Genomic DNA, 26,656 nt, shown 5'->3' on the forward strand with positions numbered 1-26,656 from the left:
GCCAAAACAAAATTAAGTATACATTTTTCATTTTTTTGCCAACTGTGGAATATCTCATCATATGACCCACAAGCAAGATATTTGCATTATTTCTTCGACATATCATAATGTTCTCCAAGGACATAAGCATAAATAAGCCACAACTGCTAAATGTGGAAATCCAAATCATTAGGTTCCCAATAAGTAAATGATTCTTGTCTTGTGTTTTTAGGTTCCCAGATTGTGGTGAGCCATATCCTCGGCTGGTGGACCTGAATTTAGCTGGCGATCCTACTGAAGGAGCCTCAGTGGCAGTGCAGAGGGACTATGGCTTTTGGTGTCCCTGAGAGTTGAATATTGATCCTGATCTTGGCTGTTCCTTTTTGCACATGTGTGATTGTTCACCTCCTTGTCCAAATATGTACTTTAGGAGAGAAGAGCTTTCATTTGCTCGTTATTTCATAGGATTGATTTCAGTCATTTGCCTCTCTGCCACGTTTACTTTTTTAACTTTTTTGATTGATGTGATAAGATTCCCGTATCCTGAAAGACCCATTATAATTTACGGCGTCTGCTACATGATGGTGTCATTAATTTTCTTTGTTGGGTTTTTGCTTGAGGACCGAGTTGCCTGCAATGCATCCAGCCCTGCACAGTATAAGGCTTCCACAGTGACCCAAGGATCTCATAACAAAGCCTGTATCATGCTTTTTATGATACTCTATTTTTTTTTACTATGCCTGGCAGCGTTTGATGGGTGCTTCTTACCATCACGTGGTTCTTGGCAGCTGTGCCAAAGTGGGGTATTGAAGCTATTGAGAAGAAAGCCTTGCTATTTCGTGCCAGTGCGTGGGGCATCCCTGGAACACTGACCATCATCCTTTTAGCGATGAATAAAATTGAAGGTGACAATATCAGTGGCGTGTGATTTGTTGGCCTCTATGATGTTGATGCTTTGAGGTATTTTGTTCTTGCACCCCTCTGCCTGTATGTGGTGGTTGGGGTTTCACTCCTTTTAGCCGGCATTATATCCCTAAACAGAGTGCGAGTTGAGATTCCATTAGAAAAGGTGAACCAGGATAAACTGGTGAAGTTTATGATCCGGATTGGTCTGTATCTCATACCACTCATGGTTGTAATTGGTTGCTACTTTTATGAGCAAGCTTACTGTGGCATCTGGGAAATAACGTGGATACAAGAACGCTGCAGAGAATATCACATTCCATGTCCATATCAGGTAAGGGAAACCTTGTTCTAAATTTCAAAATATATAACAGTGAAAAGAGCTAATCTTAGCTGTATTTTTTTTTTTAACTCTTCATGAAAAACCTGAACTTTAAAATTTTGAAGTGAAGTTAATGAACAAATTTATTGTAGTAAGAATGTCATACACACGTTTCTGTTAACATCTTCCTTTTAAAAGATCACTTTCATGAGTCCAAGCCATGGGCTTTTAAGCACTTTACTTCTGTTATCACAGAATAGTTGCTTGTTGACTACTTAGAAGTCTGCAGGTTTGAGGGGAAGATATTGATTAAAAGACAGTGTCTGTGGAAATTTTACTGATACTTAGAACGGGAGTTTTAACAGTTTTGAAAAAAATTAGAATGCATTTGTACAAACATTTTCATCTTTTAGTTGGTCTTAGTTTTTCTTTTTTGCATACTGAATATTTTGTGATTTACCTTTTAATTTAAAGAGATTGGATAATCATAGAATTTTAGATCTAGAGAGAACCTTAGAGATGGTTTATTCAAGTTCCCTCTGTAATTCAGAGTTCTTAAACATCTGTCTCATTTGAGGCTTAGAAATGTTAAGTGACTTGCTCACTTTATTAAAGTACTTATGCATTATAGATAACTTCTGTCTACTTTCTTTCCCCTAGTGGCGCAGAGGTTAAAGCGTCTGCCTGCAATGTGGGAGACCTGGGTTCAATCCCTGGGTCAGGAAGATCCCCTGGAAAAGGAAATGGCAACCCACTCCATTATTCTTGCCTGGAGAATCCTATGGACAGAGGAGCTTGGTGGGCTACAGTCCACGGGTCGCAAAGAGTTGGACACGACTGAGCGACTTCACTTTCACTTTCCCCTAGTAGACAGTGAACTCTTTAAATGCAAGAACATCTTTTTCATATTTTTTCAAAGCATGTTCTATAGGTTAGTAGATGATGGCATTGAGGATGGGAATATGTAGATTGAGAAGAAAACACATTTTTAAGAAACGTTCCACTTGTACTGGAAACAAGGAGTGTGTGATTAGCGTATAGTCAATTCTCGTAAATACTTGATGACTGAAAATGCCATTTCCTTTTTTATTTTGTGGTATAGATAATTCTACACAAAATTACACTTTAATTATTATATCAGTATAATTTATATTATATATAATATTATAAATATTAACTACTGGCTTTTAAAAAACCAACCTATAATTGAGAGACCAGAAAAAATGAATAATTGAAATTTTATTACACTTCTTGATAGAATTGCTTATTAAAAACTCTTAATATGAGTTTTCAGGCCTGAAGCTAAGTAATCAAATTTTGCCTCTAATGAGAGAGAAAGAGATGATTGAATTACATCATGTGCTTCTCCATGTAAGGTTTCTAGGATTACAAATATATATTATCTTAGGACTATAAAAGAAATAACATTTGGCTCCAAAATAATAATCTGAAAAATACCAGACCTCAAACATGTAAATTAGTAAATTAGAGTAGCTGGGACGCCACTATTTTCAAAACATTCCTAAGAATCTTTTAGTGCCGGGGACCAGCCCCGGCTGATCCAGGGTATTCGAAGGAGAGACGGCATAGGCGAGGATCAGGATACAATAGCTTCAATTAGATATTAATTAAAGATATAAAGAGTGATAGAATAAGGATAGCTCAGTAGGAAAATTCAGTGGAGAAAAGAGGCTGAGTAGCTTGGTTTACGCGGGAGACCAATAAAACTTCAAGACAAGAAGTTTGCACCACTTACGTAGGCTGCAGGCGTCCTTCCGTTCTCCCGAAGGAGAGGAGACACTGAGGCCTCCCCGGTCGGATCTTAGAAGCCCAGGCATAATTAGTAAGCATGGTGGGTTCCGCGCTCCAGATGGAGACTCAACCAGAGTGAGAGAGAGAGCGACATGGGGAGACCAGTATTTCGAGAAACTGATCCCAATTCTTTATTTTCCAGAGTCTGTTTTTATACACTAAGATGTTATACAAAAGTCACGTGGGGACAGCAGTCCTGACTTTTATTAAAGTCAGGTGCTTCACACAAATGTATACAGAGGTCTTAGGGGTGTTACATCATCTTCTGGCCAGGGCGGCCTGCTGACAATTTACGACCCTCTCCTTTTGACAGCGGTCAGTCAGTCAGGACACTTATTTCTCCAGGGCTGATTATTCTCAAAACAGACGCCACCCAAATAAAGTTACATTCCTACAGGGTGAGGGTGTAGTGGGTTTTAGTTAAGGAAAGAATTTACTTAGCCTAAGGTCTAACGTGATTAATATCAAAGGTTAATACTTATTTCTTCTATATATTCATTAATGTGTGTAAGGGCGGGGGATGTGGAGACTTAGCAACAAACATTGGCTCAACAAATGAAAAACCCTTCACCAACACAATTTCTAATTAGCCCATTATACTTATACTAATAGTTTTCTAACTTTTCTAAGGAACCTGTTTTTAGAAGGTTTAAAGCATCTCGTGCCTCTCACGGTTGGAAGGCTGTGAGCAATCACATGTGGCCGGACAAGCCTGTCAGGCAGGCTAGAGAACCTTCAGAGGAGTTTGAGGGTTAAAACACTCTTGTCACACCCAAGAGTTTTTATTGACTGGAGCTCTAGGTTAACTCCTTCTCCGAAAGAGGTGGTGGGGGACAGCCCCCCGTAAAGTCAGAGGTGTAGGTAAGAGCACAAAGTAGTAAAGTAGGCAGGCTCTGGTTATGGGGGTAGATGCTCGAGGAGTTCCAGGGGGACTCCTGAGGCTCGATCCCGCCTTTGCGTATGTCGAGCCTCCTTCCTCATGACCTTTGTCACGGGCGGAGTACCTCACTCTGGCCCCCAACATTTTAGCATCTTTAGAACCAGTTTGAGCTATATAAAAACCTGTGTGTGTATTCATTTCTTTACAGTCATAGGTTCTATAAGTGTTTTTTATTTCCAACTTACAGAAATAATGTTGGATTTCCAACATCCTAAAAAGAATAGAAAATGGTATAATAACTAATGTAGTTATTAAGGTATAAAGTCTGGGTCAGGAATTCCTGGCTTCATATCTCACTCTTATTATTTACTAGTTTTATAGTTTTAGATCAACTTCACCTCTTTCCACTTCAATTCCTCATCTGTAGAATGAGTAATGGAATCTCATAGTAACAAAAGAGTAATTGTGTTAGATATAAATAATAGTAGAATCTGTCTCCTAGGACTGTTTTTAGGCATCTACATGCAGTTAGAAGAGTGCCTTCCGTATAATAAGTGCTCGAATGTTAGTTCTGTTACTCATTTTTTCATTTATTGTTGCTGCTGTTACTGTTTTACACACACACACGTACATAAACTGTTTTTTAAACCATTCAGTACCAAACTTTAGCAAATGCTAAAGTTATTGAGAATATACATGACAGTATGTGTATCACTAACTTGTTCATTTTAACTGCAGTAGAGAGATTTAATGGACAAATATACTTTAATTCATTTACTCATTATTTTGCTGAGGGACATAGAGTTCCAAGTGTTTTACTGTTGTAATACCTACCTTCCTTGTACATGACCAGGAAAGTTCATGGGGTGTATACCTAAAAGTGTAGTCGTGGCATTTTAACATATAGGCATCTTCAAGTCAAGTGGTTATTTTTATTTACACTGTCAGTATAGAGTTGGAATTCCCCATTTCGCCCCATCTTGGTGTTCTCGGGCTTTTAAGTTTTTGTCAGCCTTTGAAACAATATCTCAAGCCTGTCTTGATGTTTATTTTTATTTCCCTTATGTCTCGGTGTTTTCATATGTTTACTGGCTGTTCCAGGGTTTCTCTTCTGTGATTTGCCTGTTTGTTGCCTTTGTCCTCTGCTCTGTCAGGTTATTTGCCTTTTATTGTTATTCTTGTTTTAATTCTTCTTCAGTTACTTGCATTGCAGATATCTTATCCTGCTTGTCTTTTCACTTTGTGTTTTCTTTGCCTTTTGTGTTTTAACAAATCCCTGCCTACCTCTAAAAATCATAAAAATGGTCTGCCATTTTTTTCCAGCAGTTTTTTAAATTTGATCTTTTAATTCATGACTCTAATCTCTTGAAATTCATTTTTGTCTATGTTATGAGTAACAATTTTAGTTTTTCATATGAATGGTCCTTTTTGCACCATTTATCAAATAGCCCATGTGAATAACAATGCATTACTGTAACATACAAGTTCCATTTTTAGGCTGTCTTATTTACTGCTCTGTTTGAACAATCTTGTTTCAGTCCCACATTTCCTCTACCTTATGCTTCAAAATTATTTTAACTGTTCTTGGCACTCTTCTGTTTGAATTTTAGAATAATTTCTTCATGAGAAACAGTTTGTATTTTGTTGAAATTGTTTTAGGTTTTAAATGAATCCAGGGGAAATTTCTGTCTTTGTGATACTAAGTTTTAGTATCTTTTTGTTTGTTTATTTATGTATTCATTAATTTGTTCCTAGGTACCTTACAGTGTTTGTTTCAATTGTGAATGAGATCTTTTCTCTGTTACATTTTTCAGTTGGTTATTGCTGGTCTACAAGAATGCCACTGATTTTTATATATTGACCTTATATTGAGCATCCCTGCTGAACTCTTCTGCTAGCTCTAATTGTGTGTAAATTCTCTTACGTATTCTTTGTAGAAATCCTGTTGCTGCAAGCAAGGCCAAGTTCATATCTCACATTCCAGTTCTTATGTTTTATTTAAGATTTTTGTGTCTATACTCATGAGATATATAGACTGCAATATTAATAGTTCTTCTTTTCTTGCCACATGTTTTTCCTTTTTGGTGTCAAGGATGTAATAGCTTCATAAAGTGAGGTCTTTTCCTCCTGTTCTTTGAAACTGTTTTTACAATGAATAGAGACTGTCTGCTCTTTGGAAGAGTCGGTATTTCATCCTGTAAAAATCCTCTGTCATGGTATCTTTGAAGTAAAGAGAGAGAAATTTCATCTTTCCAAACTGAAATTCTACGATTTTCCATTCCTCCCTATCTCCTGGCCTTTGGCAACCATTGTTCTACTTTATTTCTCTATGAATTTGACTGCTCTGGGTACCTCATATTAATGAAACTCAAACACTATAATTATAATATTAGTTTTCATTCAGGATTTTACTTCAGAGGAATTTTATACAGACTTGTAAACTGACCACTAGAGCTATTGAATTCCTATTTGAAGTAATATCCATACATAATTGAATACGATTTACTGTTACTGAGCATGCCTAAAAGAATGCTTGTCAAATTTCGATGGTAATTCCTAATGAGAGGTTTTTAAAATGTAGTAAGCAATGATGTTATCCTTGAGGTAGCTGCCTCAGGTGTCTTGGAGAACGTAATATTTGAATATATGTTCATGTGAATATCAGTGCAGTTTCTATCAGTATCATTTCTCCTATTAATGAAACTTTCAAACATTTGAAAATTGTTTGAGGTAGTTGATCACATTGTTTCAAAATACCCAGTTGGGTTTAAAGTAAATTGCATGTATTTAGGTCCCTGATTTGAAGAAAAGTGGGCTTGTGTAAAGTATTTTAAAATATTTAAAATGAATGTCCTTGCTGAAAACAGGAATTCACTGCTTGGATTTTAAAATGCTTTACACCAACTGTTTTTTGCAAGAACACTTTTTTAAAAATGTGTGTTAAATAATTCTTGAGAAAGTAATATTTAATGCCTGAAAAGAGTTGGTCGTGAAATATAGCTTGAGTTTTCAGAATAATGTATATTTTACAGTTTAAAATCAATAAAGTTTATTCCTAGAATATGTTTCATCTTATGTATTATTTAAGTAACAGTAATTTTCCAGGTAGTTTTTTTTTTTTCCCCTGTAAAGTATTTCCTCCTATTTATTTAAGGGCTTCTAAGAGGCTCAATGGCACCCCACTCCAGTACTCTTGCCTGGAAAATCCATGGACAGCGGAGCCTGGTAGGCTGCAGTCCATGGAGTCGCTAAGAGTCGGGAACGACTGAGCGACTTTACTTTCACTTTTCACTTTCATGCATTGGAGAAGGAAATGGCAACCCACTCCAATGTTCTTGCCTGGAGAATCCCAGGGACCGGGAAGCCTGGTGGGCTGCCGTCTCTGGGGTCGCACAGAGTCAGACACCGCTGAAGCGACTTAGCAGCAGCAAGAGGCTCAAAGCATTTTATGAAAGAGTTACACATTTCAAAATTTGCTGATATTTCTAGAAAGCCATTCACATGTAACATATTTATTAAAAACATGGGGTTTAAAGTCCCATCTGTAACACTTTGAGTCTCAGTTTCCTCATGTAAATATAGGGAATAATATGTTAAATACAGTAATATCTACCTCATAGGTGGCTGTGAAGATTAAATGAGAAAGTTAAGCCTCTTACTAGAATGCCATACACAAAGAAAAATTGCATTATTCTGTTGTGGCAAGTACATAATTCCTGAGGTTTAAAAAAGAATTGTTCTTATATTCTGTATTAGAATCATCATTTTGTCTTTTAAACACTGATTTTCAAAAGAACATGTTTCCTTTTCTAAAGTTTCCCCCTTCATTTTTTTCTCTTTCGTCCATCTAATCCAATTATCTATATCCCAAGGAATTTTGATACTAGAACCTGTGTTTCAATAATAGAAATGTGTTACCGTAATAGAAGCAGCTTAGCCAAGACTGTCAAGTTCACATTAGAGCCATTTGTAGAATTTTTTAAAAAGTTATTTGTGTAGAAAACAAACAAAAAACCCATTATTTCTATTTTTCAGCCACAGAAGGCAGCCCATCTGTTGTTTATCTAATCTTGATTCAGAAACATACAAAAATAGAATAATAACATCATATCTAACTTACGATTTTAGCTTCATTTTCTGATAACAGTGTTTCCCCTTCACCAGACAATACCAAAAGGAATCAGCATTGTTTATGAAAGGACCATAAGGAAATGGGTATGTTTTGCTTTTCCAACATTAATGACAGCAAATAATTGTCTATAAATATATAGTATATACTACTAATCTTTTTTTTTTTTTTCCTGCTACTAATCTTTAAAGTGGTAAGTATCCTGCCTGTGACTTCCTAGCACCAAACTGATTTTTCCTCAGAATTGTTCAGTGCCTGTAATAGAAGGAAAGAGGGAGAGTTACTGAAAAAATATTCGAAGTCTCTTATAGGAAAGTATTTTGAAATATTATATTTTAGAAGTATAGACTATTAAATTTATTTTAAAAATATTCATCTTATTATGTACAGTCTGTAAAATGCTATCAAGGGGCACTTTTGGATAAATACCTTAAAATATACGAGTCATTTTCATCTGTGCTAAACAGACTAAATAGCCTAAGCCATGAGTTCCATTTTAGTCTTAGATCAACTGGTGGTGGTGGTGGTGGTGGTGATTCGTTAAGTCGTGTCCGACTCTTTGTGACCCGTAAACTGCAGCACGCCAGGCTTCCCTGTCCTTCACTATCAAAGAGACCCGTCTTTGTCTTTTTGGGCTATTGTTATAAATCCCATAGACTAGTTGATAAACAACAGAAAGTTGTTTCTTGTAGGCCTGGAGGCTGGGGAGTCCCAAGATCACCAGCAGGTGCCATGTCTGGTGAGGCCTGTTTCCTGGTTCCTAGACTGCCTGCTGCTTCTCCCTGTCCTCGCCGCATGGGAGCCCATTCCCTCCTGGCCTGACCCCTCCCAGAGTGCCTGCCTCCTAGGATCATCACCATGTGCGGGGTGAAGTTTGAGGGCCCATAAACCGTCAGCCCATTGCAATCCCTAAGTATACTCTGCATTATTTCAGTCCTTTGAAATAATTCGAGCTTTCCTAATGGCCCAATACATATTCTTTTTGTTATATGTTTGTTGGGCTCTTGAAAATAATATGTATCAGTGGGAATGTAATGTTCTGTGTGTATCAGTTACATCAGGTTTGTCACTCATGTAATTCAGATTCCAGTAGCCACGTTGAATAAAAGCAGAAGTAGGTGAAATTACCTGTAATATATTTTATTTTAACACACCCAAAATATTTCAGTGTGTAATCAACATGATAAAAGCTAATGAAATATTTCACGTTCTTTTTTTCATGCTAAGTCTTTAAAATCCAGTGTGTGTTTCAGGCTTGCAGCACATCTCATTGTAGAGCCAGCCACATTTTAGGTACTTCATGGCTGCAGGTGACTACGTACCAGGGAGCCCAGTTCCACGAGAGATGTGTCTTTAACATCTCCCACTGGGATTATGAACTCGGCTGTTACTCCTTTTCTATTTCTCAGTTTTTATGTATTGATATTTTGAGGTTATGTTATTAGGTACATTCAAATTTAGAATCCTCATCTTCTTGCTAGACTGAACTTGTAACAGTATGAGATGCTCTTTTTTATCGCTAGTAATGCTTCTTTCTTTAGACACTGTTTGACAGTGATATTGCCACGTCAGTTTTCTGTCCTTGTTGGCCTGGGTATCTTTTACTTTCACCTGTCTAAAAGATCTTTCATCTTAACATGTAACTCTGAATAGTGTATAGTTTTCTTTGGAATCAGTTTGAGTATTGGCTCTGTTTATAATGTTGATATTCAGTGTGTAGATACCATGTTGCTGTGTGTTTCCTGTTTGTCCCACCTAGTCTGTGTTCTTTGCTCTTGGCCTTCTTTTAGAAGTATGAAGTGTTTCTCTAGTTCTGTGCTCCTCTGCCAGGTTGTTGGGTGCACATTTGCAGACACAGCATGTGTTTTACTTTCAAGTCTAACTTAGTACTTTCACTGCCTCCCTGACACGACTGTTTCCTCCTTGTCACTGTTACACTTTAAACTGTTAGATATATTTTTGGCGTTAACATCATTGTTCTGTAGAGTTAATACTTACCCTCACAGTTACCTCATTGTTGGTCTTTACTTGTTTTTTATATTTCCTTCAGAAACTACTTTTCTTTTTCCCAAAGCACTGCCTTAATATTTCTTTTAGTTCATGTGTGTGGGTGATGAGTTGTCTCATTTCCATTTGCCCTTAAAGTCTCTATTTTGCTTTCACTTTCGAAGAGTGTTTTTGTTGGGTATAGAATTCCAGGTTGGTGGTTATTTGTTTTTCAGCATTTTACAGATGCCAGTCCATTATCTTCTGACTCCCTTGTTCTTGGAAAGTCAGCTGTCAGTGTTGTGCCATTAAAAGCCAAACCTTTTTTCCTCTGAGCGCTTGAACATTTTTCTTCTTGCCTTAGGCACCCTCAGAGCTGCTGAAATCAATGTGTGGTTTTCATTTTTGACTCAATGGTCTGATTCTTGAACTAACTCTTGTCACTGTCCCTGTCAGTTCAGTTGCTCCATGTCTGACCCATCTCAACCCTATGGACTGCAGCATGCCAGGCTTCCCTGTCCATCACCAACTCCCGGAGCTTGCTCAAGCTCATGTCCATCAAGTTGGTGATGCCATCCAACCAGCTCATCTTCTGTCGTCCCCTTCTCCTCCTGCCTTCAGTCTTCGCCATCATCAGGTTCTTTTCCAATGAGTCAGTTCTTTGCATCAACTGGCCAAAGTATTGGAGCTTCAGCATCAGTCTTTCCAATGAATATTCAGGACTGATTTGCATTAGGGTTGACTGATTGGATCTCCTAGTAATCCTTGGGGCTCTCAAGAGTCTTCTCCAACTCCCCAGTTCAGAAGCATTGATTCTTTGGCGTTCAGCCTTCTTCTTGGGCCAACTTTCACATCCATACATGACTACTGGAAAAACCATAGCTTTGACTAAATGAACCTTTGTTGGCAGAGTAATGTCTCTGCTTTTTAATACGCTGTCTAGGTTTGTCATAGGTTTCCTTCTGAGGAGCAAGCATCTTTTAATTTCACCATCTGCAGTAATTTCGGAGCCCAAGAAAATAAAGTTTGTCACTGTTTCCATTGTTTCCCCATTTATTTGCCACGAAGTGATGGGGCCGGATGCCATGATCTTCATTTTTTGAATGTTGAGTTTTATGCTAGTTTTTTCACTCTCCCCTTTCACTTTCATTAAGAGGCTCTTTAGTTTCAACCCCTGGAGGCATTTCTTATTCCCCTTTCTGTCTTTTCTCCACCATGAGGGTCCCCATTTATAGTTTTTAACAATGTAGTTTTAACAACAGGCTCCTTCAATATATTCTATACTTTTTCCCTCTTATATATATATATATATATATATATATTTTTTTTTAACCGATCTATCCTTCAGTTCACTGATCCTCTCTTCAGCTACGTCCAATCTGATGTTAAGCCCAGAGACAGTTCTTAAATTCAGTCACTGTTATTGTAAAGTTCTAGAGTCGGTTTTGATTCTCAGAAATGTTGCCTTTTGTCAAGTATATTTTTGAACAGGTGACGTTTGCATCTGATACCTGTAGCATACCTCTGATATGCTGATATACATCTGATACCTCTGGATCTGGTTCAATTCTTTTTCTCTTGGTCCTGTTTGTTGTTACACCATCTTTTGCTTTTTTGGTTGCATGTTGGACATTATGATTGGAAAACCCTAGAGGTTCTGAGTGATGCTGCCTTCTCCAGAGTTTCCTCTGATGCAGACCTCCAGTGGGGACAGAGCTGTCTGTTCACTCAGGGCCTGAGGGACTTGAGGCTCAGGGGTCCTTGTAAGCTCAGTCTCAGCAGCCTTCACCCACCCGCCCCACCCCCCCCACCCCCCGCCCCGAACCCCAGGGAGGAGCTTTCCAGCGTCTCCAGCGTCTGGAAGCCTGGGGTGCCTCCCAGGGCCCCCTCTTCTCGGCAGGTCCTGAAGCCCACCGTCTGTCTCCTGAGCACCACGAGTTGACTGATACTCAGCACTCAGCTGGTTTGGGCAGAGTGTTGGGTACATTTTCTGACATCTGGACTGACTTGTCAGGCCTGCGCTTGATTTTTTGTCTCCACAGCCCAAGGAACCCTCCAGAGCTGTGTTAGCCAGTCCCCTCTGCTTGATTTTTTCCCTGCCTTTTCTTCACAGAGTCGGCTTTGCTCAGATGCCTGGAGGGAAGGAGCAGCCCTGTCAGTCTCCAGCTCCCTCACTGGGCTTCCCTTTTGTTTGAAATCTTGGATTGTGGCTGCCTAAGGACCTCTTTTAAACCATATTTAGCGAGGAGCCTGGTAGGCTGCAGTCCATGGAGTCGCACGGAATCCGACACGACTGAACGACTTCACTTTCACTTTTCAGTTTCATGCATTGGAGAAGGAAATGGCAACCCACTCCAGTGTTCTTGCCTGGAGAATCCCAGGGATGGGGAAGCCTGGTGGGCTGCTGTCTATGGGGTCGCACAGAGTCGGGCACGACTGAAGTGACTTAGCAGCAGCAGCAGCTCTTGGTAGGCTGACCTACAAGCTGCTTGCGTCTGTCACTGGAAGTGGAGACACCCTGGGGGTCTTCTGTCATCTGAAGCCACATGTAACTCACAGTAATTGTATTGATCAAGTTTATTTGATACCGGGGAAAACAAGAACCAGGGGTCCTTGCTTGGTACCCACTGTTGTGTTTCTGATCAGAATCCCCAGCTTGCCCGGGCTGTTTCAGTGCCACGTGAACTTGGGAAGGAGGTGGAGCAAGCGGCCCACGCAGCCTGGAGACAGAGGAGGTCTCCCCTCTTCCCTTGCCCCTGCCGGCCCAGGGCAGGCCTTGCGATGACGGGCTGCTGGTGGTGAAGGAGAAGGCTGAGGAGGGGTTACGTGACCTGTATTCTGTGACATGGTTACATGTGGGTTTTCTTTTTCAGTTTGAAAAAATGACTGCTTTTAGTCTTCCCTCCAGTTTCACTTTAAGGTGGAAAATGAAGATTTTATTTGTAAAGCTGAGCACAGTAACCTTACAGTCTTTTTGAAAGCAGCAGTTGAAGTTTTAAAAACACATCTCTGAGAACTCCAGTAGATAAAGCCAAAAAAAAGAGAACGTGTTCAGGGTGAACTGAGGGCAGGACCCCAAACTGTACTCTGTCTCTCCCAGAGTGTGTAATTGCTGAGATGGGTGGATATAGGACCTCAAGCACCCTGGGGACCGAGGTCCTCAAATATCAGCAGAGGTCCGGGCTGAGCCAGGAGCAATGTGGCCTGTGCCCTGGCGAGTGGAGAGCCGCGAGGGTGGGAGTGGGGCCAGAAGAGAGGTGGGAGACTCAGGCGGGGTCTGGGAGGCGCTGGCTGTCACGGCTCGAGGCAGGGACACCCCTGAACCTCCACCGTGCAGCCCCCATGGGGCAGAGTCATCTGGCAGCTCAGGGTCTAAGTTAAGAGGGCGAGTTCACAGCAGGTTGAATGAACCCCTGTACCCACTGTGGGTTCATTTTAAGTGCCTGGAGTGAGGTTAGTCAAGCCCTTGCTGAGCTTGAGTGAGGGAGTCCTACAGGGAGGACCGAGCTCAGGGTGAGAGTGAGGGGCAGCTAGCGTGGTGAGTCCTCAGCTGGGTGGGTTCTGAGGACACCCTTGAGTTCAGGGGTGCCCTTTCAGTAGCCTCACTGGAGGCTTGTTTGGGGGGTAGAGGGGACAGAAGCCCACTTAAAAGACTTGCTCATTCCCAGGGGTGGTGGTTTCTGAAGCAGTTTATACTGGTCGGTTTGACTGTGACCCAGTACCCTGCAGGGTCATGTTTGACAGGGGGCCTGAGCCGTGGGCACGGCCTTCTTTCTGCTGCACCCCACACTCACCTGACGTCTTTTTGACAGCCCCTCCCCTCTCTCTGCACCCTTGACCGTGGGCCTGAGCCCAGCCCCCCTGTTACCACGGAGCCCCTTGTGACTGAGTGGGTTCCAGTTCCGGGCTCCTGGGAGACGTGCTGGAGCTAGAGCCTTCATGCCATTTGGTGGTCATAGTGTGAGAGCAGTGGTTATAGTGTGAGAGCAGAGTGTGTGAGAGTGGTGTGTGAGAGCACTGGTCGTAGTGTGAATAGTGGTGGTCGTAGTGTGAGATTGTTGGTGATAGCTCGGTGGCCAAGGTATCCTACCGTGAAACAGTGGTTGCCCCCGAGTTGGGGGCTGCCCCTATCCACGAGGATGGGTTGCAGAAGGGCCCACCTGTGGGCGTTATTCCAGCACTGCAACCCCAAGGCAAAGGCCAAGACTAGGAAGGACTTGGCTTCAGCCCACGTCCTGGAATCAGAGTGGCCTGAGGTGAGAGCAGCCAGGGGCTGGGCCCGTTGGATTGGCCCTCACCCGGTGAAGCGTTGGGGTTGTGTTTCATTTTGTTAACATGATTGTGGGCCCTGGGCCTCTTATCTTGTAAGAGGTTGTGCAGTTGCTGCATGGACGATGGGCGGGGGCCCCACAAGAAGGGAAACACTGGCTGGAGGAGTCACTGGGGCACGTGGACTGAGCTATAGAGTCAGTCCTTGAAGCAGAAAGGCTAAGCCTCTTAATGTCTCCCTTCTTCCAAAGAAAGGATACACGGGCTGGAGGAATGTCTGGGGCATGAGGATTGAGCTAGAGAGTCAGTCCTTGAAGTAGAAAGGCTAAGCCCGTTAATGTCTCCCATCTTACAAAGCACAGACCAGTGTGTCCAGTATTTTAATGATGGGTACCTACTGCTTACGCGTATGACATACACCCTCATAGCTACACATGTCTACTACATGCCTCTTACAAGTGCTAGACACTGTTCTGGGTGCTGAACACTCGGTATGTAGTAGGGGATACGTAGCCCAGGATTTTTTAATTTCTGCAAAGAAAAATAGAAGAATGAAAGACTCCGTGTGGTTCAGTTTAAGCAAGTTCACCACGTGGATGGCCCCACATGCATGCAAATTGTGGTAAAGTACATATAACATAAATTTAACATTTTAACCAGTTGGTTGAATGACTGGGTGGCTTCAGTGGAGTCAGGCTAACAGATGGCCCTGAGGTGCCATCCACCTTTTTCCCAGAGGAACACTCCAAAGCCTCGTGGCTTGTAGACCTTCCCTTTTTTCTTCACTCTCCCCAGTGGCTCTAGGTCACTGGTCTGTGTGTCGTTTAAGGATCTCTTTATCCACTCTGTTGTTAGGTTTATGTTTTGAAAAGTTTCTCAGACGTCACTGGGTCTTGAGAAGGCAGGCTTGGACTCCGGGTTCTCCCCTGCCACGTGCCTGCCAGACCAAGGTGGAGGCTGAAGGCCGGTCTGAGTTGTGGTGGTCTGTGTGGTCTTGGGGTCAGTGGACCCCATCTTCTCTGGAGGGGCATGGAGATCCTTTGTGTGGAGCCTGGAGAGACTTGACATAGTCAGTCTTCACAGTCTCGCTCTCTTTTTAATTTATGTTTGCATTTAGTTTCTCATTTAACTGTTTTCTAGGAGTTTCCAACTCCTGAAGAACTAAAAATATTCAGGGAGCAGCTTCTTAGAAGAGGAAATCGCTGAGCTGAAAGTAGAAAGAAACAACACCAGGATCAGTAGGGGGATTTTCACGTGTTGACATTTGCCCCACGGGGGTCACCACTGGCCTCCGTGTTGCTGTCTTTAAACTTTGTCTGATTTTCAAGTAATTTTTCACATCTTCCCACTGAGCAGACCAGGGTGGATCAGTTCGGGGTTCTCATACCTTGCTTCAAATTTATGATGAGAGCTAATGTAATTTTAGTACATTTGAGGGGGGAGTTCTCTTAACTTACATTTTTGTCCACGCTACACTTTGTGTGGGATCTTAGTTCCCTAACCAGGGGTTAAAACCCATGACCCGTGGAGAAGTGTGGAGTCTTAACTACTGGGCCCCTGGGGAAGTCCACTCTAACTTTAGACAGAACTGGCGGGATTTTGATGTGCCTCAGCATGTTTCTGGCTATAGCGTGAGGCTGAGAGGAGTTATCAGCCCTGAATTCGAGCATGAGGTTGAAGGTGTTCCTTTGGCCCTGCCCTGCAGCTGCTGCTGGAGCACCTGGAGTGCCTGGTTTCCTGGTACATGCCATCCCTCCGAATGACGGCGGGCAAGCAGCAGACGAAGTCCCCAGCCGGCATGACCAGTGAGGTGGAGGTGCTCAGGGCACTGAAATTGCTCTTTGAGCACCACAAGGCCCTGGACGAAAAGGTACCAGCCACCCAGCCGTCCTGGATTTGTACACTTTCTGCCTTGTTAGGTGGATGATGCATGTATTTATGTAACTAGTTGACTTTTGAGCTTCTTGAATTCTTGTATATACATTTTTTTCTGTAAGAAGTCAGAGTTTTATATGGTTAAAAAGTGTTGCCTGTGTACATGCTCAGTTACGTCTGAATCTTTGCAACCCTGTGGACTGTAGCCCACCATGCTCCTCTCTTCATGGGGCTTCCCAGGCATGAATACTGGATTGGGTGTCCATCTTCTACTCCAGGCAATCTACCCGACCCAGGGATCGAACCTGCCCTCTTGCATTGGCAGGCGAATTCTTTACCACTGAGCCACCTGGGAAGCCCCCAGTTAAAAAGTATTAGTGGACATGAATGTCTCAAGATTTATTATATTCTGTATATCAACTTGCAGTTAAAAACTGGGTAATAGAATTAATTTAGGATAACATTTTGTTCTCTCAAAGTTAGAATTTAAAGCTGTTAACAAGCAGATTTTCTTGACGTTAAGATCAATGAGAGACATTAAAGGTATTCTGTTACAGTATCCATGTACTAGGGTGAGTATACACTAAGAAGTGTACTAACGTATATACACACATCAACACACAGTGACTCGGCCCCTTTTATTTGAGTTGAGAGCGTGATTACGAGTAGCACTCGAAAGGTGTAGTTCGTTAGAAGAATTAGGTGCCACCTATAAAGAGGTAAGTTTGGTCAGTCATTGTGTAATTTCAGTGAAAGGTTTGTCACTTGAATCATTTTAAAAAGGAATGAAGGCTGTAGTGGTGGGCATCAGATGTTATTTATCTTTCTGATTGAAGACCCGCCCACCTGGGTTATTTGAATGACTAGTAAACTAGACTTGTGGCTCAGAGCTGCAGGATCTCTTAAGTACCCCTTTGTCCAGTAGAAGACAAATTCTGACTCTAATCACCTGGTGGTATTCGGGATGGATAGCATCACCATGTATTTTCTTTTTATGGTGTGTTTTCAGTTTGCTGCTGCTGCTAAGTCGCTTCAGTCATGTCCGACTCTGTGCGACCCCATAGACGGCAGCCCAATAAGCTCTTCTGTCCCTAGGATTCTCCAGGCAAGAATACTGGAGTGGGTTGCTATTTCCTTCTCCAATGCATGAAAGTGAAAAGTGAAAGTGAAGTCTCTCAGTCGTGCCCGACTCTTAGCGACCCCATGGACTGGAGCCTACCAGGCTCCTCCGTCCATGGGATTTTCCAGGCAAGAGTACTGGAGTGGGGTGCCATAGAGTTGAGTTTTTCCAGGTGGAGTTTTGCTGTCTTTACTTATTTCTTTACTCTGATTCAATTTTTTTGATTTTAGCAGATGATTCTTACAGAGGAGAATAACCAGGAAAAGATACTAATGGACAGGGTGCTTGATATACATCACGAGCAAGAAAACATGCCAAGCGCCAATGGAAAGACAAGTCCTTGGTCTCGCTCTCTGTCTGGTTCTGTTTTACCATCCAGTCTGTGCGGGGCTGTTGGGACCTCTCACCGATGCACTATGTAGGTCTGAGCGGCCGTGAGGGTCCTGTGAGCTCCCATAGTGCAGAAGGCAGTTTTGACCTCACCAATTGCCCAGAAGTACTGTGTTCCCTCCCTCCCAAAAGCAGGCTGTGTAAGGCTTCCTTTCCCACTTAGAGACCCTCCGATGGCTCTCTAACCCATGAGGAAGACCTGGCTAAGGTGATCAAGCTCCAGGAAATCATATAGAGGCAATCACGGGAGCAGAGCCAGATGAAGGAGCGCCTGGCAGCCCTCTCTGCCCACGTGACAGAGCTGGAGGAGGACTTGGACACAGCCAGGAAGGACCTCCTCAAGTCCGAGGACATGAACACAAAACTGCAGCAGGGTGTCCACTGCTGCCTCTCTTAGATTTCCTGCCCATTTACTTCACCACAGAGCACTGAGTAGACTTCCCTGTGCTGTACACTAGGTCCTTACTCGTTGACTTTATGTGTAATATCAGTGCTGTATATATGTCAACCCGAGTCTCCCGGTTCATCCCCCCGCACCCTCCCCCCCCCCCCGCAACTGCCTGTCAAATGTGTTCCTGATGATGCTGAAATTTCCTTCTGATTCACTCATGCAAGTCTGGCGACACCTGTGGAGCTCGTTCTCTCAGAGAGATGGGAGCATGCTGTGTGGGCTCTGCTGAGGCAGCTTGCCTGGCCATCTTCTCGAGTTTTCTGAGGTTTCGCTCCCTGAAGGGATGTGTGACAGTGATACTGGTGGTCAGACAAGTCGAGTGGCGTTTGCTCACCCTCAGATCCTCAGGCCCGAGCTGTGTAACCATGTGGAATCGTGATGTTTCTGGCGGTCGTGTCTGCGGGTGTCGTGATTTATGAGAAACTCCCTAGCGGTCACTGTGAAAACAGAAGAGTGTTGGGGATTCAGGCCTCCTTCTGTGAGCCTCACCTCTCCTCTGTGCACAGACAGACGGCACCCACCCAGCCCACCCCTCCCCGTGAGACCGTCTCAGAGAGAACCCCTCCAACATGTGGTACAGCAGGTGTACTTGTTTAGTAGCTTGGTGTGAGTAATTCTGTTTGAGAACTCAAAACAGAAATATTCGCACAGGTTTGTATAACCTACTCACACTATTCTTTGGCAACAGGAGGAGATTAGGTGTCAGAGTTTAATACGTATAGAATTCTAGAAAAAGCGTTTTTAAGACCTTTCACTTTTAATGTTAGGACTTTGCCCACATTGGTTACTTAGTGACAAGGGAGGGACCTGAAATGGATTTTGAACTGGCAGACAGGAGTTGCACCAGCAGCAAGTTCTGGTCCTGGTTTGAGCGTTTCATACATATGGTGTAACTCTGCTTTAGAAGAATTAGGCTTGAGAAGGCTGCTCCCAGCTGTGTACAATTTGACTTCTGTTTCCACTCATTAATATTCTTACTTTAATTCTGAGGAAATTGCATGAGACTTTTCCAACTTTTACTTGAGGAAACAAGCCACAGAGCTCCCTGTTGGATCTGTTGAAGGTCCCTCCCTGTTCTGGGTCAAGCCCGCCTGTATAGTATAGCAGACAGAGGTCCTGACTTCATGCCAGATACCTTCCCTCCTGGAATTCTTGCAATAACAGGGTAGTTTAGTATACTTTTTGTTTGCTGTTTGGGTTTATTATGTAGAAAAGAAGCTTGGTAAACTGAGTGGCTGGACAGAACGTTAAGACAGATGGGTGCCAATCGTGGCAAATGTGGTCTTTAGGGTAGGCACATTTTTGCTCACGTCTGAGAAAACTGCCATGTCTAGGACTTTTATTTTGAGGACGTTAACTTTATGTTTGATTTGAAACTTAGGACGACGTCAATGATAAACTTAAAAATGAAATTGCAAATAAGGATTCTAGGCATCGACAGGTAATGGCCTTTATGAACTGTGTCTGACTTTTATAGTAGTGAATTACTGAGGAAGGAAAGTAAAGATCTTTTCATGTGACTCCCATGTTGGAAATCAAGTCCCAGTATAAAGTTCTTATGACCCTAAAATATTGCGTTCAAAAGTGTGGATATACATCATGGTAAATCAGCTGTACTGGAAGGAAATACATTTTTAAAAAATTGGGGGTGACTGCAACTTACAGGTTTGAATTATTTGGGACTTGGTTTAACCATTTTGTGAAATTCCACTCCTGACTCTTTTGTTTTACTTGAACGTGACTCTGTTGGCTTGTTAGAGTTTTTACTGAAAGAGCAGAGAGCAGCAGGGAACTTCACAGCAGCTGGCTGCCTGTTGGGAACTGGGGTCACTGTGACAAAAAGCAGGATTAGAGCTCCGGTCTGATTAGGGTTTGTACTTCCTGTGGTTTGGTGATCCTTACTCGCTCCTGTTCCTGAGTGGTCTCAGATAATCGGGATTTAACCAGGAAAACCAAATCTGGCTTCTCCAAAACAAAGTAAGTCAGTCTGATGTGTGCCAAAGTGTATCATTGTCCCCACCACAAAAATAAAATACTAGAAAGCCATTGAAACGTATGATGGGGAATACTAATTAAGAGCATTACGATATACAAAATAATGGCTGTAAAAGGCAGATCAGAAAATACTATGTACCATATGCTATTGTTTTCTGAGGGTTTTAAAGCATATCATATTGTTTGTGTACGTACATAGAGTAATATGCACACAGAAAAAGTAAGAAAGCTGCTTAGAAACAAATGCTAACCTCTCAGGAACCTGAGCTTATAGATACTTCAATTTTTTTTCTTTTTTTTAAAAAAGAATCTGTCTAAATGTTCTACATTGAAAGTTTTTCAGAGTAAGAAGATCTGTTAAAAGAATAATCGTGCATTTACAAATACTAGTTGACTGGCATTTCACCAGGCACGCTCTTATCAGGTCTGTATTTCAGAGGAGATGAAAGCCATATTTTGGCTTACATGCCCGTGGCCATCTGCAGTCAGTAGGGTTCCCTCTAAATGATGATTCTGGTGATGTTTTAAGAAGGGTCCATACTGAACCCTTCTTCCCTTAACTTGTCAATAAGAATGAATAAGATTCTACAGAAAACTGATCTTCTTTAATATATAAGAACTTTTTTTTTTTTTTTTTTAAGACGTCCTTGGGGAACGTTTAGGAAAAGCAAATCTCTGGCAGGAGGTGTTCTGCTCACTGAGACCAAGCCCAGGAACACTGAGAAAATTTACCCTGACGCAGCTTCCGAAACAGAATGAATCCAGTAGACATGTGCATTTAGGTTTTGTCTCAGCTTACTTAAAGCAACAGTGGCTACACCTCTCGGCCTATTTTGATCCTCTGCTCTCCCTTTGTAGACGGAGGATAAGAACCGCCAGTTGCAGGAGCGCCTGGAGCTGGTAGAGAAGCTGCAGCAGACACTGTGGAGGGCGGAGACGCTGCCTGAGGTAGAGGCGGAGCAGGCACAGAGGGTGGCCGCGCTCTCCAAGGTACTGCTCTGGGTCCCTGGGGGGCAGGCGCGGGGAGGGCCTGTTCCGGTGCTGTCCCACCGCGCCCCTGCCCGTGCTGCTCAGTCCACACAGCATCGCAGACGCGGGGGTCGTGCTGCCCGTCTGAGATGGGAGCGCTCCCTGAGTGTCAGGCAGCCCCTGCTTCTGCGTCATCCCTACGTAAATTTCCCTCGTTTTGTCCCATGTTCTGTGTGTCCCCAGGATGCTTCAGCTCCGAGTCACAGCTGCTCGGAGTTCAGTCAGCCACTCAAATCCTAGCAGGATAGAGACCTAGAAAAATCCCATTCTCGTTTAAGAAATGGCCAAAAATAGCTCTGTAATGAACACAGTTTTAAGTCATTATCCATACACTTGTTGAAGAAGTCCCAGCAGGGCACGTGTAGACCCGGGGCCCCACTTCCCGCTTGCCATCCCCGGGAGCCCACGGGTGAGAGGCCGCGTCCCAGGGATGTGGCGCTGCTGGGGGCATCGTCCCCACTGCCAGCCAGCCAGCCACCCCGTCCTTCTGGTGGGAAAGGTGTTGCCCGTGCTGCCGGTGGGCACTGGCTGGGCATGGAGAGTTGGGCCGGGTCTGTGCTGACGCGGCTTTCGGAAGCGTTGCCCGGAGCTCAGTGAGCGCCTGAGGGGCGGTCAAGTCGCTGGCGGCCGGCGGTGTAGGGTGCTCTCAGACCCTCCCCGAGCAGGGTCACTAACAGCCGCCAGGGGGCGCCCTTCTGCCTGTGACCTTCCTCTCCAGGCTTGGTTTCTCCTCTCCCCTGGCATCTCTGCTGTCCGTCCCCGGTCGGCCTTCTAGTCCGACCTTTTGTCTTCCGGAAGCTGTACCCACTCAGGAGGCTAAACAGTTCGAACTTCCTTCCCAGCTTAGGAAGGTAGAACGTGTGCCTCGCGCTTGCCGCTGCCTGCTGCCCACGCTGGCTCACCACAGGCAGTCCGAGGAGGGAGCGCAGCGGCCGCGGGTGCGAGCCCGGGGCAGGGGGAGCACGTCTCCTCTCACGAGCTGGTCACCAGCACCCTCCGTGAGCCACATGTCACACACGAAGCCGCCCAGGCTGCGTGAGCAGGCGTGCGGGTGTGACCCCCACGAACCCGGGCCCGTGGTCCGCACAGAGCATGGCCCACTTGCCGCCCCTGCAGTCACAGCCCGTGTGCCGTCAGGACAGGGTTGTTGCGAATGGAGCTGACGCTGTTTTTGGCCGACAGGCGGCAGAGAGACACAGCAGCATCAAGGATAGGCTGCGCCAGATGGAGGCCCAACTGGAGGAGGAGAACAAGGAGCTGCAGCGGGTGCCTATGCTGACGGGGAGGCGGCCCCTGGGCGGGAGACGCGGCTTGGGCAGGGGCCAGTGCTGCCTTTCTCTGCCACTCCCGTCTCTGCCGCCGAGTGTGTGCATGTGTGAAACTGAAGGCATGGCGCCCAGGTGTGGAACCTGCTTGCTCGGACGTGGCGCTGGAGTCCCACATGCCAAACTGCTGGTCGAGACATGGTGTGTGTGTAGGATGGCTGTTCCTAGGCAGGAGGAGAACAGTAGTTGTACTGTGACAGAAGGCGTGTCAGGAAAGGGTGATGATGGAGGCTCGCATCACCAAGTCCTGAGAGAGGTTTCCCGAAAAGGTTGGCCACACAGCGATACAGACCATCCAGGAAATAGAGTGGGGATCCCGGGTCCAGCCTCACGTGTCAGTACTGTCCCCACCATGCCTGTGTTCTTGGCCCTGGACTGCAGAGCTTCACAGGCGGGCTCCCAGGGGGCAGTAGTTCTGACTCCCATCGTGAGACCCGTGGTGAGGCGCCCTCACCGCTTAGGCAGAGAGCTCAGTGTCTCCCGATCAGGGGTGCACTTCCTTACTTTCAGAACTGCTGCTCAGAGGCTGTTGAAATCGGGATGCTGTTTATGACTAAGCCAATTCAAAGTCAACTTTTGTTTTGCTTTAAAAATCTTTGAATGCCAATGCCTTATTGTGGAAGCTGTGACAGGTTTTGTTTCCTTGGGCTCAAAAATCACTGCAGACGGTGACTGCAGCCATGAGATTAAAAAAGGCTTGATCCTTGGAAAGCTATGACAAACATAGACAGCATATTGAAAAGTAGAGACATCACTTTGCCGACAAAGGTCCATATAGTCAAAGCTGTGGTTTTTCCGGTAGTCACGTATGGGTGTGAGAGTTGGACCATAAAGAAGGCTGAGCACTGAAGAACTGATGCTTTCGAATTGTGTTGCTGGAGAAGACTCTGTTTTAACAGAAAATAAACTGTTTTTAAATGTATTATGATGGAAAACTTCAAACATGCACAAAAGTGGATGGAGTAGTATAATAAATACCCATGACCCATCCTGTCAATTAGTCTCAGCAATTTCTAACACAGAGCCAATCTCAAATAGATCATTCTTTTGTCTTCTCTCCATTTTTTTTTAATACAGTAGGTCCTAAAAGCTTTTTAAACCTTGAAATTGATGCTCATTTTATAAAACACAGACTTGCCAACTTTGTTATTACATTTAAAAATTGCTTGAGGTAATTATTTCCAGTTTTTTAATATGAATTTTCATATTGGAAAAGACCCTGATGCTGGGAAAGATTGAAGGCAGGAAGAGAGTGGATGACAGAGGATGAGATGATTGGACGGCATCACCAACTCAATGGACATGAGTTTGAGCAGATGCTTAGCAGAAGTCGAATTACATTTTCCTTATGGCTAATCCACTGCTGCAACACGTATAGCATTTCTGGTTTTGAACACTGAATGTGTTTGCATTATAGATGGGTTTAGAGTGTGTGGCCATTATGTGTGGTTCAGAATTCTGAGTAGTCCTTTCTGGGTTCACCCGAAAGCTGAGACAAAGCGTGAGCCTTTCACGTGGACTGTGCTGTGCGTCAGAAAGATAATACGAGCCACATACACAATCTAAAATTTCCTAAAAACCAACGGGCTACTTGACGTCCTTCTTTCACTGCAAGTCTTGAAATCCTCTGTGTGATTTCCACATCGAGCTTTGCACCAGCCTGTCTCACGTGCTCAGGGGCTGCACGAGGTGAGTGACTGCCATGGCCGACAGCACAGAGCTGCTGGGTTGAGTTGAGTGACTCAGAAACTTGGCCTGTTTGACTTGTTTTACCCCATGAGGAAGTGAAGTGGGCTGTAGAGGAATGAATGTGAGGAATGTAGGTGAGCTCCATGGAGACAGTTTAAAGCAATGAGAGGAGCGAGGGCAATACAGTGAGTCGTATCCCCCTGACCCAAAACCCGCCCCAAGTCCAGCTTCTCTCTACCGACTTCATCGTTGTTAATGGCTTGCCATGTTTCCTCCAGAGAAACCTTTTCTACACCTGAGAGGGAACTTCCTCTTCATTATGGTTTATAAAGGTTAATATTGTTCTGAGTGTTTATATTTGCTAGGGACTCTTAGAGAACTTTTTCTCAGAATTAAAATGTTGGGAGTTGATACCTACTAACGTAACCTGTTCTGCACATTTTGGTGCAAGTCATTTTACATCTGGAAAGCAAGTGGTGCAGGCTGTGTCATTTGCTGTTTCATAGGACCAGCTGATTCTAAACCTGGAAACCCTGAGAGCCGAACTGGACCAGACGAGACTGCAAGGGGCTCCCTTCCACCACGGGTAGGCTGCTCTCCCGGACAGCTCCCCTCAGCGCTTTCGAGTGTCACAAGGGCCTGTCTGGTGTGTGGACAGTATGACTGGGTGTTGCTTATGGTTGCACCTCAAGGAGCCTGTAGCTTCGTGGCCAGCAAGAGGGAAGAGACAAGCATTGTTCCTTAGGGTCAAACTTGGTACCACGGAGTGTTAGTCACAGGATTGACAACACTCAAAACCACAGGCAGAGGTTTGGAAGTGGGGGGCCGACCAGTTGATATTTGGGTGTATTCATTTGAGGGGCCTGACAGACTGTGACACTGATGTTTCTGAAGAATCGCAGAAGGTTAATGACCTGTAGTCTTTTTTTTTACGTGAATGGAGCCTGAGACATGACTTGGCATTGACTGCGGTGGGAGGAATCACCTGGCTTGTGAATGAGGAGAGTAGAGTACTGAGCATCCTGATTTTTTCTTAACTCGTTGTTATAGGGGCAGTAATTCTTATTAAGTATTTAAATGTTTCTTTGGCTTCATCACGGAAAATGGTCACAAGTGAGAGATAAACTTTAGCAAAGGTTATTAAGTGCTTAACTGGTGACATTCATTCATCTGTACGAAATCGACTACTGCTTGAATCCTGACTTAGGAGACAATTTGGAGCCCATACGCATATTTCTGTGTTTGTGTGCTTAGGGGATCCTTGCAGTCCAGGGCCCCCACCCAGCCTTCTTCTAGAGAAAAGGAGATGTCATTTGAGACACAGGCAGAGCCAGAAACTGGTCCTGTGTCCGAAACCACAGCGGATAGAGTTCAAGGAGAGCACGTGCCCTGCAGAACGGGAGGGGACATGGCCGGACTTGGTGGCAGAGCTCCTCCAGGGTGAGGGGCTGGTGCTGTCAGAGGTGGGGAACCCCTGCTCCCGGGGTGGATGAGGTGAGTGTGAGGAAGACTGCGTAGACAGTGGAGGAAGAGGAGGTGGACATGGCCTCTTGCTCTTGGGGGTTTTTGGGTAACGAGGAGGGCCCTGGTGCCAGGACCTTCGGGTTCAGATGGAGAAGCCTGGGGCCTGGTCACCAGTCCCCTGTGTGTCAGTGAGAGTGAGAGACGAGAAGAGGAAGTAGCCGTGGGGCAGGAGGGGCCACTGTACTCTGAAGACAGTGGGCCACAGCGACTGGTGCGAGGGAGGGGTGTCTCCAGGAGGCAGCTCTCAAGGGGTCACGGCAGTGACTTAGCAGCACAGGTGGGGCCTCGGAGTGGGGCTTGCGGGCAGTGTGGGCTGGGTGGGGGGCACTATGCTGGCTCAGGAGGGAGGGAGTGGGGACTGAGAACCTGGCTCACAGGCAGGGCAGGCATGGCGTATTTGGTGGGACCTCCCAGGGGAATTGGTCACCTTGTCTCTGAGACCTTCTCCCGGAGGAAAGAGCTTCAGGTAAGGAGGGGGAGAAAGATGGAGGCTGCACCCCGTGAGAGGACTGGGAGGTGATGGTTGGGGGCTGACCCAACCCGGAGGCCTCTGTGGCCCTCAGAGGACCCTCGAGAGTCCGCAGTCCACAGCGGGACTGTGTCATACCCCCCACCCAGTTCCCAAGTGTGCTCTGGCCCCAAGCCCTTGGGTGGAAGTGGAGCAGAGAAGGGAGCAGTTCTGTCAGGAGGGAGGAGAGACGGGAGGGAAGACAGGTGTGGCTCCGGGAGATTCCAGACTTCCATTTCCTGTGCAGCACAGCGTTCCTCGCAAAACCGTCAAGCAGAGCAGGGTGTGACCCTGAGCAGGCTGAGCTGGTGGTTGGCCCTGGTCACTTTGCAGACGTATGGGGTGTCCTGTCCTCGGAGGAGGGCCCTGTCTCCCGGGTTTAGGGACTCCTGCATGTGAAGACACCACCTTCTTCCCAGAGACAAGACTGAGCAGAGCCCGGGCGGTCCTGCAGTGCAGGCAGCTCACAG

General features: G+C 44.7%; 1 pseudogene; it reads left to right on the forward strand.

Moving 5' to 3' along the window:
• Positions 1 to 25,821, forward strand: LOC139184866 (frizzled-3-like; annotated as a pseudogene).
• Positions 25,822 to 26,656: the final 835 nt, after the last annotated feature.

Source organism: Bos indicus, chromosome 9 (assembly GCF_029378745.1).
Source record: "Bos indicus isolate NIAB-ARS_2022 breed Sahiwal x Tharparkar chromosome 9, NIAB-ARS_B.indTharparkar_mat_pri_1.0, whole genome shotgun sequence".
In the NCBI taxonomy this organism is placed as follows: domain Eukaryota; kingdom Metazoa; phylum Chordata; class Mammalia; order Artiodactyla; family Bovidae; genus Bos; species Bos indicus.